Genomic DNA, 19,176 nt, shown 5'->3' on the forward strand with positions numbered 1-19,176 from the left:
TTTAAGCTTGTTTGTTTATTTTACAATACCAGACTCTAAAGTCTTTCCCAGATCAAGACAGCTGATTAGACTAGTATAATGAAACTATATAAGTGTAATTAGCCAATGTCTATCAAAAATGTTATTGGCATCATCATTACGGACTGCCTTTGGTCCATAGTTCAATAACTAAGTATAAACTCAGTCCACATCAGTGAGGTGCTATGAGTGATGCTCCTTTAGGAGGAAGAAAACCAGAAAACTTTTGACTCAAGTTGTCTGGAAGCTAGGGAAATAGATGGCCATTGCAGGGAGGAAAAAATGTTTGATAGAAGTATTATGACGGCAGAATGACCTTGTTGTTGCCAGGTGGAAAAAACACAGATAACTAAGAGGATAAGTTAATAGGAAACACATAAAGCATGTGAGAACAGTGTTTATATTTAGAGCTATGTTTAGAGCCTTGGGAGGGAAAGAAGTAGAAATGCACAAAATCAGACAGAAACTCAGCAGAAAAGAGAACTAGAATGAAATTAAGCTGAAAAGAAATGTTGGTCCATGGATCTAAATCCATAAATAAAATACATAGATCATGGATATTTTTTTCCCTCTTTCTAATGAAGACACTGTGTATTTTGTACATTTTTTTAGCTGTTCTGTGTGTAAAACAGCTCATGTTTGTTCAGTGGAACTGTGTCCATGCATAAGAGCTGCTATGTGTGTGGGCTGTAAAACAGAGGCCTGAAGCACTAATTAGCTGCATGAGAGAATTACTTTGGGAGGTGGCCACTTACTCATGTAAAATGGGGTGGAAAGTCAAGACTAGAGATCTGGCATTCAGGACTGTAATCGCACATCCCTAGGGAAACAATCCCCACCTGGCCATAATGAATTGCTGACCTCGAGTAGCTGTGCTGGATTCTGAGAAGGTATGTGGAGGCAAGGGGCAGAAATCCCTTTTCTCCCTTCCCACACACTCAAACACGCACACTTGGCTTGGCACTGGGTAAGGCTGGCTCAGAGTCTGTTCTAGAGCAGGACTGTGGGATGCCTGAGCTAGCCCACCCACCCCCACGACACCATGCAAAGGGAGCAGCTGTTGTCACAGTCCTCCCCGCAGGCTTACAGGAGATGTTTACAACCAGTAGTTGTGAGCCGAGCAGCTCCTGAGCAAGTTCTCTTCTGCTTTCTTTATTCTGAGGTGCAAACAAAACAGTGCAGTGTGTGCAGGCATACAGAAAAATACGGGTTTAAAATTACTCGGGAGGTAAAGAATCCAGTTGAGAATATTCTGAAGGTAAGGATGGATGGGGGAGACACTTGGGTACAAGAATAAGCAGAAGGTCTGTGTGCTGTGCCCAGTCTCAGGGCAGGACAAGAAACACGATTTGGGCATATGTTTTCTCAGAGGACTCTGGCTATGTCCACACTGCTCTGTCAGGTCTCTTCCAGAGCACCTCTGGGTCATGTCACAGCCAGCCTGAACACTGCGCAGAGCCCCTCTGGGGATGCCCACATGCCCGGATCGCTTCATTCTTCCTGTCCAGTTAGTTAAGCCGGGGCTCGGAATCCGTATCTGTTTCTACACCTGTCTGTGGTGTCAGTGGGGAAAATGAGACCCATTTCCAACCCCAAACCTCACTGATTATTTCAGTCTTAGATTTATCTTCTCTTTTACTTACATATCATATAGGGAAAAAAGAGACCATATGCATACACACACTATTCCTGCTCTCTCCAATTGCAACTGTGGCCAACGTTTCTGAGGCTAGAAAGAGATGTAAATGGCAGAAGAGTCCCAAACTGTGCATTAGCAGAAGCATTTTGGGCTATCAGGTCTAAAAAGGGTTTACAGGGAGGGATATGCTGTGCTCTGACAGCATCCACCACCACTAATGAGACTCCGTCTTGGCCCCAGGGTCAGGCGACCAGGGAGCAGAGGAGAGAGTTGCAAGGGCAGAAAACTGAAGGATACAAAGCTGTAACTCCAAACTCACCAACTGCTCAGAGTATTCTTCTGTCACTTAGCATGTCATTATCTTTGTAGTTTGTGTCAGGACTAAACTAATACTTGCTTCAAGCCCTGACAGAACTGAAGGCTATCTTAACATGTCATTAACTGCAATCTTCTCTAAAAATTTAACAGAGACAGCTTCAAACAACATGGCATTACAATGATTGACTTATACATGGGGTCCATTAACTCAAAAGCTGTTTGTTTTTCTCATAGTTTATCAAAACCTTTCATCTTAAGCTATAAGGCTAATGCACACCTTTTGGAATTCATACCATCATAATTGACCCAAATATAGAAGTGTGTATTAAATCATTTCAGCCTTAACTTACAGAAACATTTAAACTAAGGGCAAACCCTAAGACTGCAACTTTAATTACATCATGAATTTAACCTCTGACCCTCTACCTTCTATTTTAAGACTTCCTACTCATTTAAACCAAAGATATACAGAATGCCAAAGCAATAAGGTCAAATTATTCCCTCATCTGGAGCATAATGAAGTACTTCTCCTTTGAAATTCTGAGTGGTCTCATGGCACTCAATATTTCAGCGTTTAACTGATGACCCAGAGTACTTGCTCTGAAGTCACCAGACTTATGATGAATTTTACTTTCAAACTGCTGAAAAATAATTCTCTTTAGAGAAGCCAAAACAAATAACCAGTACACATTGATATTAGCCACACAATCTAAAGCTTTGACAGAACATTCACAGGCAGCATATGATCCTTAAATCCTGGGAGAACAGGAAGCTAACTAGGTCTTAGAGTGACTGACTGTGACTTTCCAAGGCTTAGCAGTGGTGTAACTGTATCATACACTTTGGAGTTAGTATGTCAAGTGTGAGGCTGCTTAAACTTAGAAAGGCCAAGTGATTTTTGCCTTCTTATATTTTGCTGATAATTTTCTACTTCAGCACTATTTATAGGGCTGAGGCAAAGCAGTCTGATGATTGTGTGTAATTGTGCGCGTATCTGTATGGGAATGAGTAGGCAAAAAGAAAAAAAAAAACGAAAAGAAAGTGTAGCTGAAAGTCTGTACACTTCAGTGCTCAAGGACATTGGATTTTCTTTGTTGCGTTCATTTTCTCTGCACTTATTTTAAGTGGGAATGAGTGAGTCCAACTTAGATATCTAACAATTCTTTTTAGATTTTAAGTGGAACAGCCCTCTTCAATATGTGTTTAACTTCCGTGTACAGTCGGTGTGAAGAGAAGCCCCTTTGCTATGACAAGAAAGAGAAATCCAGTCTAAATTAATGCCAGTTAGATCTGGCATTTCTGTCCCTATAACATCAAAGTAGAGTCTTTGATTTTCTGACTTTTCTGACTATTGATTGCTGACGATCTCTGAGATATCCAGGAAATAGGAAAAGGTAATAGTCAGTTTGGAAGAGGAAAAATGGAAACCCTAGGTGTGTCCATTTCTCCACCCAGATTTCTCATAATGGTTCTCATTCCTGCAGTATCTTAACAGAGAGATTCTGAGCTCTTGCACTTAAAAAGTAGGTCCTACTTTTTAAGTGCAAGAGCTCAAAATCTATGTAAAGCAACCTATTTCCTTGGGCAAACAGATAGCTTTTCTGGTTCTTGTCTTGGTTTATTTATTTACTATTATTTTGCCTTTTGCTTGTAAAAGAGAGGAAATCTGCAATGGCTGAAAGTAGTTAGGTAAATAAATTTCTGAGTCACATCAATCATGACAGCATGATTGAAGGAAAAGTCCGAAGCAAAATAAAAAATGTATATATAACAGGTAACAAGATGAATACATATGTCATCTCTTGCAGCACCACATTATATAAGAAAATTGATATTATAAAGCTGTGTCATCAAGCTCACCAGTTGCTTCAGCGCTACTGCTCTATAGCTGTCATCAGCCAAACACCTTGAAAATGCTGAACTCTACATTTCAGTACAGCCCACTGCACACAAGTTACCCTTATGCATATATAGTTTTCTGACTTACATTCTGGTTTGTTCAATTCTTCTCTTTGTTTTCATATTATTATATCAGCTGCAATACATCCCGGTTATGATGATGGAAGTATCTCCAACCAGGAAGGACTCAAAATTTCCTCCTACCCCAACTCCTTTCACACGCACTGTCACTGATAAACTATCAGACAATTTGAAGATAGAACTTCAAGATAACTTGAATTCACTTGTCACACCACTGAAGGGGTCTGTACACAGTCTATCCTGAAAGCTGTGCTGAAACTATCCTCACAAGACTGCAGAAACTGCAGGCTTGCAACCACGGCCCCAGATTTGGCGGAAAGTCGTTTTCCTCGTCCCCGGTGCTTGCTGTGCATTGCACAGCTGGTATGTTGTTGGGCCATGGAGCATGTAAGGCAGGCAAGTGGATGGAAGTTGCCAAGCTGAGCTCAGGGACAGCATCATTTCTGAGCAGCGTGTGTGATCCTAAGCCATGCAACACCCATCTGGTATGCTATCATCTTCTGCTTTCCATAGGCAGCTTCCCTGGCCTCCCTGGAAAAGGTTCAACTTTTTTATTGTCCTTGGCCTCACTACATTTCCTAACGGTAAAGTGCCACACTTCTAATGTGCTACTTAAAGTATTTTCTTTCCTTTTATAACATTCTGCCTCCATGTCTGTTTTTTTTTTTAGGAAGCAGATGTACCCCGCCAAACCTCACCCTTGCTTTAAGGCACTGAAAGTTAATCGACAATAGTCTGAGGACTAAATGTGCATGAAATAAACATTTCATTTCATGTATGAATGTGCAATTAAATTTTTTAGATATTGTAACTTCTTAAGAATGCATACTTTGAATACTTATTAAACATCTGAAATGGAGCCTGTTTAAGTTCAGCAGATAAGATTTCATTACAAATTGTGTCTTTTAACATTTCCATGCCCACAGTTCAGCTCAATGCTGTCAAGGTGTTTAATGCTCATCTTCCAGATTTCTTTCCTCTGGAGTCTAACCACAAGCAAGAGAGATGACAAAAATGGGGCAGTACATATTTTGAGGTTAAGTGATGCGCACCCTGTTGGGTCTTAAATAAAATATTGTGTCTTAAATTGTGCTTAAAAAATTAAAATATTGGTTCTTATATAAAACATATTAAGACCTCCAATTAAAATTCTGAATGCCAGATGCATAAGGCCATAAAACCTCACTCTTGTGCTAATTATAGGTTGTGGTTCATAGCAAAATGAAAGGGCTGACTAGCCAAAATGAAATCCTAACCACAAGTTGAGACTTTATGGTGGGAAGGTTTCTTTGGGCTGCAGCTTTGAGATGGAAGTATCTTTTGTCAGCTTCCAAATGATGTTATGAATGAGAAAAGTGGAGGATTCCTGGAGACAAAGAAAAAACATAAATCTGACTCAAGGCAATAACAGCTGGACAACCTATCTGGACCTCAGGACATGGGTTTTGTTAAAAGTTCTGCCAGTAACTCCAGGTTGCCAAGGCAGACCAACTCTTTCTGCTTCTTTTCCCAGTTGGATACACTTTTTTGAGCACATGTTTTATCAACCCAGGATGTAAATCCAGTTATGAATTGATGCCAGGAAGATATAGGGAAAAATCAATAATTAAAAAATAAAATATTTTTTGCGTGGACATTTTTAATGGAAGATTCTGGATTACTTTATTTATTTTGAAACCTTACTTTGCTCCAAAATTTGCCTATAATTTAACAATAAGAAGGTTATTTTATTTCAGATTTGCTTATTGTGATTATAATATTTTCTTATGACAATTCTAACCCTTAATTTTAAAAAATGTCCCAAATATTTTCTTACAAAGATATTATATTTCAAGTCAGCCAAGAAAGGTGTCTAGGAGAGAGAATTTTTGAAAAGCAACCCAAAACAGAGATCTAATTTTAGATAGCTAAAGTTGGGTAAGGTAAACACTCCCCTTAGCATACAGCCCCCAAAAAATTTATTCAGCAGACACAAACCGTATGCTGAACTAGCTCAAAACTTGATGGGCTATGCTATCTCATCCTAATACTAACCCACAGCTAACCACAGCTCATGCTTCCTAACTTGCACTACTGGGATACAAGACACGTATTTTTCAAAAGTACTGGATTCATCATTCTGGCCATTCTTCCAGGGTTTTTAAGAGGAAGGTATGAACAGCTAATGCAGATTGTGTTACCTTTAGGAGCTGCTTTTGTCTGTCTCCTATTGGCAGGGTAGAGAGCTGCCATTTTTGCTTCCTTGCAAGCCCTTCTCAGTGTATATATCCCATGTGTGATAAAATATTTCCAAGGATCAGGACTAATTGTCCTAATATGCATTATTGTTAGCAAAGGATAACTTCCCCCCAGTTAGAATATCATGTCTATTTATTTTGCTGAAAATTTATTTTCAGCTTTGCTGGGACATGACTGGCAACAGGGATGTTGCCACAGCTAATACAAAATCCCTGTCACATTTAAGGAGGCTTCAGTGCTTGCCTTTTTGTGTATATGGGAATTTTGCACAGTTAAATTTACAAGGTTGAGTTATTTTCATTCTATTTTTTTCCAAGTACAAGCTGAGTTTTCAAAACCTCAAAGTTTTTTGGTTTTTTTGTTTTTATTTTTGGGTTGGGTTTTTTTTTCAGTTACACTTAACCTACCTGATGTCAGCCTATAGTTTTCTAATGTTTTTTCATGCTCATCCTATTACAGCTGAATCAATTTGTGTGTCACAATAGTCACAGCATGGACTGATGACTTCTAGTCTGTGCCAGCCACATTGCACAAAAGGCATTAATGTCACATATTAAGAAAAAGAATTACAATAGCATTTAGTAACCCACTGAAACCAACATCACTTTTGGAAACAACGAGGATGACATGCATAACCACATTATACAAACAACAGTATATACTTAACACATCTGCAGAACATTTGAGCCAAACAGTGTAAGAAGAATTCAGCAATAGGAGCACTGGGCAGTAGGAAGGAACTTGTCAGAAGGTCTTGTTTGCTCCCTTGAACCAAATGTATGGTATCTATACCTAGATCAAACCCCACAGGTATTTGACCAATGTATTCTTAAAGCCCTGCAGTCCTGGGTTAATACGTTGCACCATTTCCTGACAATGTTTCTGACTTTGTTTTACCTTTGTCCAGTTTGAGCCTATAATGTCTTGCTCTACAAAACGTGGATACAGAAGACACGTTATTTCTTTACTATAGTTTCAGTTTTTTCTTCTAAACACTCATTCCTTCAGACTCTCCTTATGGGGAAGACTTTCTAATTTTCTGAACCTTCTTAATTCTTTCTGCATGTTCCTTACCACTTCTGAGTATAACAGAGGACAAATTCATGTATAGCTTACAATCTGTGCCCATTCTGATGTGACCAAATACGATGTTGACTTTTGCACAGTAATATTATATTGTCCAGTCTTTTCCTGTTAGTCTTATTTTAAGCCCCCTCGCAGAACTGTTATCTTAATCATTTTCAATTCCAATATATACTTGATTACTTCTTCTCTACTTAGAAGCTTACACATTTTCTTACTGAACTGTTTTATTTATTACAGAAATAATTTTTCTTTTTTTGCCAAAACCATCCCTAATTGTGCCCTGCAACAGCCTTGTGATCCCCCCCAGCTTTGTGATGTCTACAGATTTAAGATGACCTCTATTTCATCCTAAATGCCAGGAATTAATATATTGATTGAGACAGACCCCTGCAGAACTGCTCATTTCACCCCTCCGTTTGAGTCACTCAGCCTGTGTCACCAGGTACTACTGGCAACTGTTCTACAAGTGGTTTTCGTAGACTGTGTTTTGAGTGACAGTTTATGAAATCTTACAAAACTCAAGCTATATATGATATGTACTGCTTTTCCCCAACATCCAGAGCTTGCTATCTGGTGATGAAAGAAAACTATACTGTTATGAAAAGATTTCTTCTTGATAAATCCTGGTAGGCTGCTATTCATGTCCATGTTTTCTTTTAGGTGCTTACAAGTAGAATGTTGGATTATTTTCTTCAGGAAACTCCCTGGTGTGTAAAAGTATAGATTTTTTTTTTTTACTTGAAAAAGGAGAATAAAGAATGGAGAGGAAATGCAGCAAAATGAATTGGTGACAATTTCCAGATAGAATCAGAGGAAAAAATAATTGATTTCAAAGATGTGGGACATGCATTTGTTAGGTGTGACTGATGACACAAGACTTCAGTACTTAAATTCTCTTTTTTATCCTCCTCCTTGTATCTCTGGCAGCTAATCCAAAATACAGCCCCTACATAAGAGCGGTCATTTTCAATTAATGTTTTCCTATGAGCATTATTAGTGGATGGATATACCCTTCCTTCAATGTCAGTAGCGTGAGCAAGGATGGGAAATGACTTAAAAGTAGATACTCAGTAAAAGGCTGTCAGGATATTCTGAATTTATTTCCAGCTCTGAAACTCATACTTGCTCTCTCAGCGCGTATCTTTTTGAAACTAGGTGGAGGAGTTTTTCAAGGAAGAATTCGGGGCATTGCTCAAGTGCTCATAATGAAAAATGACAGGCAAACTGTGTTTTTACTCAGGGACAGTGCAAGAAGAAACTGGAAATGGTTTGGAAAAACATGACAACTAAGAAAGCAAAATAATCTTATTATGGAAATGATTAAAGGGGAACTCAAGTTATTTCTGCTGCTTCATAATAAAGGTCATATATGCCTTTCTCAAAGTTTGCATGATGAGTGAAGCCAATATTGCAACTTCCTGAATGATTAAAGTAGACCTAGTGTGGTCCTTCACCAAGTCATGGTTTTAAATGCATGCACAGATACTTTTCTCAAACACAGAATGTTTCATAAAGGCAAAATAATTTTAGTGAAGTTTATGTCTGACCTTCCATTTCCTGACACCCCATGTTTTCAGTCTGATCAGGAAAATGTGGAAGAGCTCTGGCTTATCCCTGTTTTTTGCTTTCTCCCAAAATGGCTCAAATATTCAACTGGGGAGGCAGGAGAAAATTAGCTTGCTTATCCAGTGAGGTCTTGAGAGAAATGTTAGAAAAAATGAGTTCTTAGAATCTGAGATGGATCCTTTGTTTTGTCCTGAGCTTCATGAATTAGAAACAAGAAAAGACGTCCCACTGGCTAACAAAGACTGTTCTTGAAGAAGAGCTTTTGCAGCAAGAACAATAACAGATTAGTAGCCTCTCTAGGTATCAATAAACTGTTTAGGAGATAGGAGTGTCTCAGAGGGAAGGTTGGGAATTAGCTAAACTTCTTTACAGCTGATTGCAATTATTTAGCATTGCAAAGTAATTTGAGATAGCTTCATGGCTGGAAAGTAAATTTTGTGTCTGAGAAAATTAAAAGGGTTATATTCTTAAAGAAAAAAGTAGGAATCAGGCAAATTTGCAAAACACTAAGTAAAATGTTCCATATTTTTTCAAAATAGTATGAGGAAGGAATACAAAAGAGTATGGCAGGGACACAGAAACTCCATAAACCCGCAGAGGATGCAGAAAAATGACATAGAAATCTGTTACATAAGTATATTATTCCTGGTATGTTATTCAGTGGTTTGTTATTTAGCAGCAGTTCTAGTTTTTAATCATACTATAAGTTTTCTATGTTTCATAGATACAAACAGAACTTTTTTCTGAAGTAAAAAGAGGAGACCAAGGCTCAGGCAACTAAGCTAGGAATGAAAAATGAAAGTTTTTTTGACAGGCAAAGGTTTGGCAATTGATTTTTATTACAGGTTAATGATATTCTCAGCTGTGTTCAATTCCTTAATGACAGATGCTTTAAGATCCTCCCTGCATGCAAGAATCAATTGAACAATCCTACTGCTTATGAGGTTTCAGAAAAAATAGAAAAGCGCCAGAAATAAAAAAAAAAAAATCCTTTTGAATTTTCACTGCAAAGAGATCAAAGAGGAAGTGGGAGAGGCGTGCATTATTATAACCTGCCCTATGTGGTGAGAGACCAGGGGCAGAATAAGTAGTTAGAGTTATTTAAGGGTAGATTTCTAGAAAGAAGCCTTTGAAACTGGCGCCAAGGGGAATGGATTGGCGCAAACTCTTCAATACTGTGACTTCCCCTTGTTTCAAGTTAGTCTTAGTGTTGTGTTTGAGTTTACTCACTGACTGTGGATCTTGATCTGTACATTATCTCATACACATGCATCCTAGTAATCAAATGGGTAAAGAGGTATTCCTAATGTGCTTTACGATAGGGAAATTGTTTTTCTTTGAGCTTATGTAAGTACACTTTTACTCAATTGAGTGCATGGTAGTAACAGAGGATTAAATGATCAGGGAAGAGAAATTCCATCTTGTCAGCCAGCTTGTTTGTACTTACAGTTGATGTCATAAAGCTGGTTGGTAGCACATAAAATGGTGGCAGAATTCTTTGTATTTTATGCACATATTCAGCTGCATCTCAGCAGTATGTAATATGAAATATAAGGCTCTGAGGGTAGATATTTCAGGTTTCCTTTTTTTCTGCCAGAAGGCCTCACATATTGTGACAAGCCTGCAAACTTTGATAATATTTTATTACTAATCATCAGCAATATTTTAGTAGCTGAATTAAAAGGGGAAATAACTTTGCCTCCTGCCATTCTGGGGTGAAGACGTGGAAGAAATAGATCCTGGCACTGCCTTAAAGGACAATTAGAACACTTCTGTCAGCACAGTATGTGACATGTATCCTCTATCCAGAAAACAGTTGGTAAATTGACAGGCTAAATTGGCAGTCTCTTAGGAAGAGTAAGCCTCTGCAATCATGTTAATGGACTCTATCAGTCACTTCATTGTGACTTTAGAATTTGTTGGGCTGTTTCAGCTGGATGTTAACAGGAAGGAATATTAGAATAGAATCATTTATGTTGGAAAAGACATTTAAGATCATTAAGCCCAACTGTAAACCTAACACTCCCATGTCCACCAGTAAACCATGTCCCGAGGCACCACATCTACGCATTTTTTTGAAATACTTCCAGGGATGGTGATTCAACCACATCCCTGAGCAGTCTCTTCCTATGTCCAACAACCCTTTCAGTGAAATTTTTTTCCTAATATCCAATCTAAACCTCCCACAGCACAACTTGAGGCCATTTCCTCTCATCCTAATCCTTGTTATCTGGGAAAAGAGACCTACCCTCACTTGCCTACAACCTCCTTTCAGGTGGTTTTAGGGAGCAATGAGGTCTCCCCTCAGCTTCCTCTTCTCCAGGCTAAACAACCCCAGTTCCCTCAGCCACTCCTCATCAGACTTGTGCTCCAGACCCTTCACCAGCTTCGATGCTCTTCTCTGGACAGGCTCCAGCACCTCTACATCTTTCTGGTAATGAGGGGTCCAAAGCTGAACACAGGATTCGAGGTGCAGCCTCACCAGTGTCAATACAGGGGGACGATCACTTCCTTAGTCCTGCTGACCACACTGTTCCTGATACAAGCCAGGATGCTGTTGGCCTTCTTGGCCACCTGGGCACACTGCTGGCTCCTGTCCAGTGTCTGTCAACCAGCACCCCCAGGTCCTTTCCCACCGGGCAGCTTCCCAGCCACTCTGCCCCAAGCCTGTAGCGCTGCGTGGGGCTGTTGTGACCCAAGTGCAGGACCCGGCACTGAGCCTTGTGGAACCTCATACAATTGGTCTTGGTCCATTGGTCCAGCAGGTCCAGATCCATCTTCAGAGCCTTCATGCCCACAAGCACATCAACACTCTTTCCCAGCTTGGTGTCATCTGCAAACTGACTGAGGATGCACTCAGTCCTCTTGTCCAGATCAATGACAAAGACATTAAACAGAACTGGCCCCAGTACTGAGCCCTGGGGAAAACCATTTGTAACTGGTCACTAGTGGGACGTAACTCCATTCACCACCACTCTCTGGGCTTGGCTGTCCAGCCAGCTTTTACCCAGTGCAGGGTACACCCATCCAAGCCACGAGTATCCAGTTTCCCCAGGAGAATGCTGTGGCAGACAGTGTCAAAGGCTTTACTAAGGTCCAGGCAGACAACATCCACAGCCTTCCCCTCACCCACTACATGCAGGTCACCTTGTCACAGAAGGAGGTCACGTTCGTCAGGCAGGACCTGCCTTTCATAAACGCATGGTAGCTGGGCCTGATTGTCCTGCATGTGCCACGTGATGGCACTCACTTCCCCAGCACCAAAGTCAGGCTGACAGGCCTGACCGTTTTCCAGATCATCCTTCCTGCCTTTCTGGTAGATGGGCATCACACAGGCTAACCTCCAGCCTTCTGGGACCTCCCCAGTTAGCCAGGACTGTTGACAAATGATGACAATTTGACAATGGATGGACTATGACAAAAGCAAAGTTGATGATGGAGGGCCATAAATAAGCAAGTTTCTTGATAGTGGCATGTTTCTGTTTTGTGAATTTTCATATGGTTTTCCAATGGCTGAATGTTTGGAAAGTGATTAATTTTAAAGATCATTAGGTATGATTGCATGTTTGATTCTCAAAGACTAATGTTCACTTTGAACAGTCTTTTGAGTTCTACTCTTTGTTGAATACAACTTGTTTAAGAGGTATCTCCACAGGCAAATTCGAGGTGACTCCATTTCAGCACAGTGGTTCACAGACAAGGAAGAAGTCTGGAATGGCTCCGAAAATATTTTTCAGTGGACCATTTTGCAGCATTGGGATTACCTGGAAGTTTATGTCCATCAGAAAGTGCTGTGCCTTTGAAATAGTTTCTTTCAACAATAGGACTTCAGTGGTCTTGTTCCTAAAGTCTTTCCTGGGTTTCTGCATTGGACACTGTCAGAGAGGAGGTCTGTTGTAGCTGAACCCACAGGATAGCATTTATCCCTAGATTTAAACACCTAATTATAGACTTGTTATGTGAATTAGATTTTTAAGCTCCTGTGATAGTGAGCGCAAATCTGAGGCTCATCTCAATTGCCCCCATGTAGGTGTCTAGTGCTATTTCAAATACATCCAGGTGTCCTGTATGACCTCCATCCAGTTCACCACAAAGGCACAGGTCTTGTACAGGTCCTGTGTCATAACTGCCAGGCCCATACACATCTCAGACATACTAGGATGCCTCACATTACACTTATCCACTACAGGTGATCCTTCCAGCTGGTCCCCTGGCTGATGTAGTCAGCAGCATCCAGAGAACTGTTTTTCTTAGCCTACAGTAGACACGTGCATTTCATCAGCAGACCATCGAGCTCTTCACTGACCTTACTGGGAGCTCAGATACCTGACTTATATGCAAGCACTAAAGGAGTGATTCAGGTATCTAGACACACCATGTAGAATGTAGAACCATTTAAAATACCCTGGAGAATCAGAGCTCTACGTAGACATGACACAAGACCTACTGGAGGGTCCCACCCCTTTGCAGCACAGGTGGAGGGCAGACGGCTACCCTGATGCAGGGGACATCTCTGCATAGACCCCTGGCTCTACTGCTACTATCTATCTATCGCATTCAGCTTCAGATACCTGAATCAGGAGCTGACTTCCACCCCTTACATACAACTGTATACTTCTATTTATATATAGTGCAGATCTTCTCAATCTGTTTTATCAAGGGCAAAGTCATTAACTGTCCCCTGAGAGGCTGCTCCAGGCATAGAAGATACTGGTTTGTTTATATTACTGCTTTAATGTTTATAAATTTGTTAACTTCATAAGTTACATTGCACAGCCAAATGTAAAGATAATTGACTCTATGGGGATTTCTAGACCTTAGACGACAAGACTACCTCAAAGTTTCTACTTGTTGAACCTCTTGGTCTTAATAGATTTGTACTATACTACTGGCCTCAGAGCTGATACTTAACCTGTTTTCAAGCACTGAAAGGCTGTTAAAATCTTTAGTTGAAACTATCTTTGCAGTTGTTGAGTTGTCAGGTAGTAAAAGCAGGTAGGTTTGGCAAAAATTATTCCAGGCAGGGAGGCTTATAAAGAGGACAGTAGAGCACTGCTAATTGTAGAAGGCAGAGATTTTTGACATTTTCTTTTGTTAATTGTATGCTGTCCTTATTCTGATTGCAAACTTGGGTGAGTGCTGTAAAGTGAGACTCAACAAATATAAAAAGAAGGGAAAATGTGGAGGAGAATTCTTGAGGAGAAATCTGACTTTCCCACAGAACTATTTTTTGCATTAAGCTTCTAAAGATTTTTATTTCTTTTAGATTTTCAAATGTGTATTGCTTATCTGCACTCATCTTCTTGTGGTAGAAAACTGTTTTCATTTCCAGCATGAGCTGAAAACAAGAAGTATGAAAAAAACAGCAAATAATGACAGAAAAGCACTTAATCTTTCTGAATCTGCAACACTTAAACTTTAGGTATAGGTTTGGTTCACTAGTCTTTGAACTAAATCTGTATTCGTCATCATCATTATCTTCTGAACTTCAGCAAACTGCTAAAATGGAGGATTATATTCACAGCATGTGCAAGCCATCATCAAGAATATACACCTGCCAGGATTTATCTGTAAGGATCCTGCTAGTAAGTTGTTTTTTTTTGGTTTGGGTTTGTTTTATTTTTTATGTTGCCAACAAAAAAATGGTTCATTTTTTACAGGTCAAGAAACTATCACTTTTCTCCATATTTTGCCATAGTTCTTTTGCCACTGCTTCAATTTTGGAATATTATGATTTACCATTCATTACAAGGTGATGGGGGCATATTGTGGAACACATTGCCTACCTCAGTATCGAACCTGCTAGCAGCCCTATTGGATGGCACCAGCATACCAGCTTCTGGAATCTTTCTTCAGTAATTGTGACAGGTTTTTCTACACAGCCACCCACCCTACCTCTGATGCATATAAACACAGACAGCTTGAGTTTATTGCCAACACGTAATGACACCTAAGCACAGCATTTTTTGAACTTGAAAACAGCCAGCATCCCTCTAAAAAATCAAAGAACAATACTTTTGTAAATCCGTATCTCCACCTCATATGCAATTACTCATCTCCACCTTTACAGTACACCTCTCCTTAAAAGCTACCTGTTTTTTTCATGTGCTTTTCATGTGTGGTTTTTTTTTTCACGATTATATGAAAGAATGAACATGTGGATAGGCTACTACATCTATTTCATCAGTAAACTGAAACATCTCCCTACACAGCTTCTCCCATTCATTTCTGTCTATCAATATGTTAAAACCTGTCAGAAAATTCTAATTAATCACATGCCACTGGGAAAAAAAAATATCCAGCTACCCACTCAGGCAGCTAGGAGTGGGAAGAACCAACTTTGTGCCCTCACATTGCACTTCAAGACTGTGTACTTCAAGCCCGACAAAATAGCTTTGCATTGCCTCCTCCATACTCATTACTAGCTAGACTGTCATTAATCAGAACACTCAAAAAAGGCACTTAGTTCATGAACTTCTGTGGGAGACATTTTCAAAACATTAATGATGCTTTAATCTCAACAGATGAAGAACATTACACAAGTGATTGCAACTGATATTTTCCAAAGTTACTGTAGAAAGGGTTTAGATAAGAAAAACCACAAGGCATCATGCGGTGCTCATAAAATCTTTCTCCTTCTTCCTGCCCCTGCCTCACCAATATAAGTCCCAGTTCAGTAAATAGGTGAAAATTCAAAATAACATCTTAAAATAACAGGTCCAACACCTTTGCAGTTAAAGCCTGGTGTGTAGGTGTGCTGGACCTACAGCTTGTATGTATTCCCTGGTCGTCTCTGTGACGACCCACACTGTTACCGGGGAAGGTACAACTCTGACATAGCAACTTCCCCATGTATGCCACTGGGTTGTGGAGCAGTGCAGGGCTGGGAAAACAGTACCATCCCACAGGGCTTGGGAGGAAAATAATGGGCCAAAGCTCTGCACATGCTAAGAGGAGCCTGAGCCTGAGACTGTAGCTGGGCTATGAGCAGCTTGAGAAGAGCACTGGCTTCATCAGAGGACCCTGGGACTCCTCAAAGGGCAGTTTCAAGTCCAAAGATACTAAGAGACATGAAAGGAACAGAGTGGGTAATGAAGCACATACGGGGAATTTCCTAGGAGATAGGAACTCTGTCAGAAGAGCAGAATCTACACTGCCAGCATTTCAGGAATGGAAGATGACCCTTCAGGCTCTGTACTGCTTTCATGCTGGTTCCTGACTTTTCACCTTTAGAATTCTTATATTTCTGGGAATACTGCCAGACTGAAGACACATTGCCTGCAAAGCTATCTGGCCTTGCTTCTGTAACCCCTTTCAGATAGTTTAGGTGAGTGCCTGAACATCCACGTAGCAGCCTGCCCCAGTGGTCTGGAAACTATACTGTACAACATCCTTGACACATCCTCACACAGGACCCTCCCCTCCTCCTGGCTGTTCTCTTACGCCCTTTTATTCTCTCCAAAAGTACATGGCAACACTGCTAAAAATAAAGAGACACATTTTGACATAAGATCAATCATTGTTTATTCTGATAACTACACGCAGTAGATCCAAGTGAAAGACAACTTGTATTGTCAACACCTCCTCTTATACCTTCCCACACTCCAAATAATTATCAATCAGCTAAATGCATCAAGATTTATAAAATATAACTTTAGCCTGTAACAGTAAAATAATGCCCCTTCTTTCCCCACTTCTCAAAAAGTCCCAGGATAGCAAGCTTTCCTACTGGTCCACCTGGATAACGCTTCCTAACATTCTGGATCCTCTTGTTCACACATGGCTAAAATGTCCCTGGCAGGCACTGTGCATGTGGCATACACCAGAATTAGGTTGTGTTTGCCTCAGATTCCTGGATTCACATCTGGTTTGCAAAGTATCAGAGCTGCTATCTTCTTACATATGACTTCTCACCTCACCCATCTCTCCCAGATGCCATTTTCCTTGGAAAATAAAAGCATATAATCACAGCTTGCTGTCCTTACCCTCTACACAAAAGTTTTGTCTCTTTCATTTCAGTCCTTTCCCTCAGAGATAAAGGCTGGAACATGCCATACCTTTCACCCAGCTGCTCAGGAATATCCCAGTTGTAAAGCCTACCATGACCAGAAAGACTACTGAAGAGGTCCTTAAATGTGATGAAGAAGGATTGCTCACGGTCTGAGAGAGTCTCTCTGGAGAGAAAATGGTAACTATCCTTATGCTCTTCCTGAGGGAGACTCAGAATGTGGTAGTGAAATCAGAAACTTGAATCCATAGTTCTGAGTGCAACCCGAACAGTAGCTAACCATGTTTGTAGAATGCATGGGAACCATGGGAAGAATTGGGATGGTGGAAGAGGATTTTTCAGAGTGACTACATGTTACTTCAGGGTAGATGGACATTTCCAGGTCCACTGTAACCAGGTGGCATTGACAATCCCTGCTGTGGTCACCTCTGTCTTAACTACTAGCATTGGAAAGGCAATAAGAGCGCAGGAAGGTGCTGAGACGCTAATTCAGGTATCAGTATCTTCTACCACTTCCTAACCACATGCCAGACTCTTGCACCCTGTCTCTGGTACCCGTATGCAATACACTCTTCACCAAGGAATACGCTGCATCTTTCAGTCCTTCAGAAATGCCTGTCTGTAAATTTTAAGTTTTGGCGGCTTAGGTTTTGCCTCTTTGAATAATTTTTTTTTTTCCTCCCCATACTTAGATAACACATTGAACTTATACTTTTGGCCCTTTGGGACACTTCCAGGAAAATCCATGAAATCCAATGAAAACACGTCTATACCATGGACTTGCATTTTTAGAGGCCAGTCCATTGAAGCAGCTGATGCCTGGCTCCCTGGTTCAACTTTGACTGGTAGGAACCATGACTGATTCTGCGGGAGTGAGCAAGCAGCAGAAACACAGGTTGCAAGTATGAGATGGAGAAATTCAACATGTATAACATTTCTTAGCACAGTAAGTAGAAGGCAGCAATTTTGCATAAAGCAGTTTACGATGTGATTTTACTGCTGTCCCAGGAAAGCAAAAAGGCCATGAAAGTTGTAGGAGGTGGATATAGTCTCTTTTCAGCTTCCTACTTCCAGCATTATGCCAGCAATTTCTTCTTTTCTCTGCACATAGTGTAAGAACACAGCACACAGAAGGAGAGAGGAGTCAAGCTGATCCAAAAGACCTTCAGGAAATGAAATGCACATTTCACAGCATTCTTGCAGAGCGAGAGTTAATTGAAGCAATTCTTACAAAGGTTTCCTAAGCTAGTGCATCTGAAAGTATGCACTGACTGTTACACATTGACTGTTCTGTTAATGTTGACCAAACAAGAGATGGAAATTTTAGATATTGTGTCCCTTGCTGGGACAACCTGGAAATGCAGAGGTGATGTACAAGGAGCTGATGCACTACAGGCAGAAAGATCTTCCTGTTAATAGAGAAACCTGTCTGGCCAGTGGACAGGAGACCGGGACAGAAGTCTCACTAAGGACACCAGCAGCTCTGGGAAAGACTGTGTGTGACCTTTCTTCTGTACATCCAAAGCACCCACAGAGTAATCTGCTATATAGGAGATTTACCTCCCAAACTGCCTTGATGACTAAAAAATTTGCAGTTCCAAACTAACTGGAAGAAAGCTGCAGGGGCTGGAGTTGGCCAGCTTCCACTTTCTTACCACAACCCTCCCTTTGTGCCCAACAGTGTTTTCACATTAATTGACTTCCACACCAGAGGAGTGAACCAAGGACATATCAGCACAATCAGCTCCCTCCCTGTCCTAAAGTTCTCCCTCCTCTACCAATTCCCTTATGTCTGTAAACGCTAGTCTGCCATTAGCATGGTATTTTTTTCACACATCTGCAGAAAGCTGTCCCCAGGGTATCCACCTATAAAAATACCCACAGTATCATGAGACTGACATCTAACAGTGAACAGGAAGGCATAAAAGCACCACCGTGTGCTTTTGCTAGCCAGGCAATGCCTGCAAACATTGCCGTCAGGTTCCCATGCCCTAAATCTAGACTGTTAGCAAATACATAGATTCAAGTTTAATAACCGACTCTTCAGCTTCATTTACGTGCTTTGTAGCATCCTTAGAAGACAGCCACACCTCTGCTTCAGTCTTCGCTGAGTATACATGCATACCTAGGTGGTCAGCACCCAGTCAGATATCGATGCCTGGGTTCCTCAAGCAGTAGAGCACACTGCGATTTAAATAAAGGTATTCTACGCATTTTTTTATTCTACCTATCCCCCATCCCATATGTGGATGCTGCATGCAATTTAACACGATAAAAACATTTTCTGCAGATACCAAATTTTAAAGAACAGCTTTTTTTCCCC

The 19,176-nt window shown here is 40.6% G+C and overlaps 1 protein-coding gene across 1 annotated transcript in view; it reads right to left on the reverse strand.

Moving 5' to 3' along the window:
* Nucleotides 1–19,176, reverse strand: part of TRPC4 (transient receptor potential cation channel subfamily C member 4) — a 162,104-nt gene that overhangs the window by 77,064 nt on the left and 65,864 nt on the right. The window lies entirely within an intron of this gene.

Source organism: Falco rusticolus, chromosome 2 (assembly GCF_015220075.1).
Source record: "Falco rusticolus isolate bFalRus1 chromosome 2, bFalRus1.pri, whole genome shotgun sequence".
Taxonomy (NCBI): Eukaryota; Metazoa; Chordata; class Aves; order Falconiformes; family Falconidae; genus Falco; species Falco rusticolus.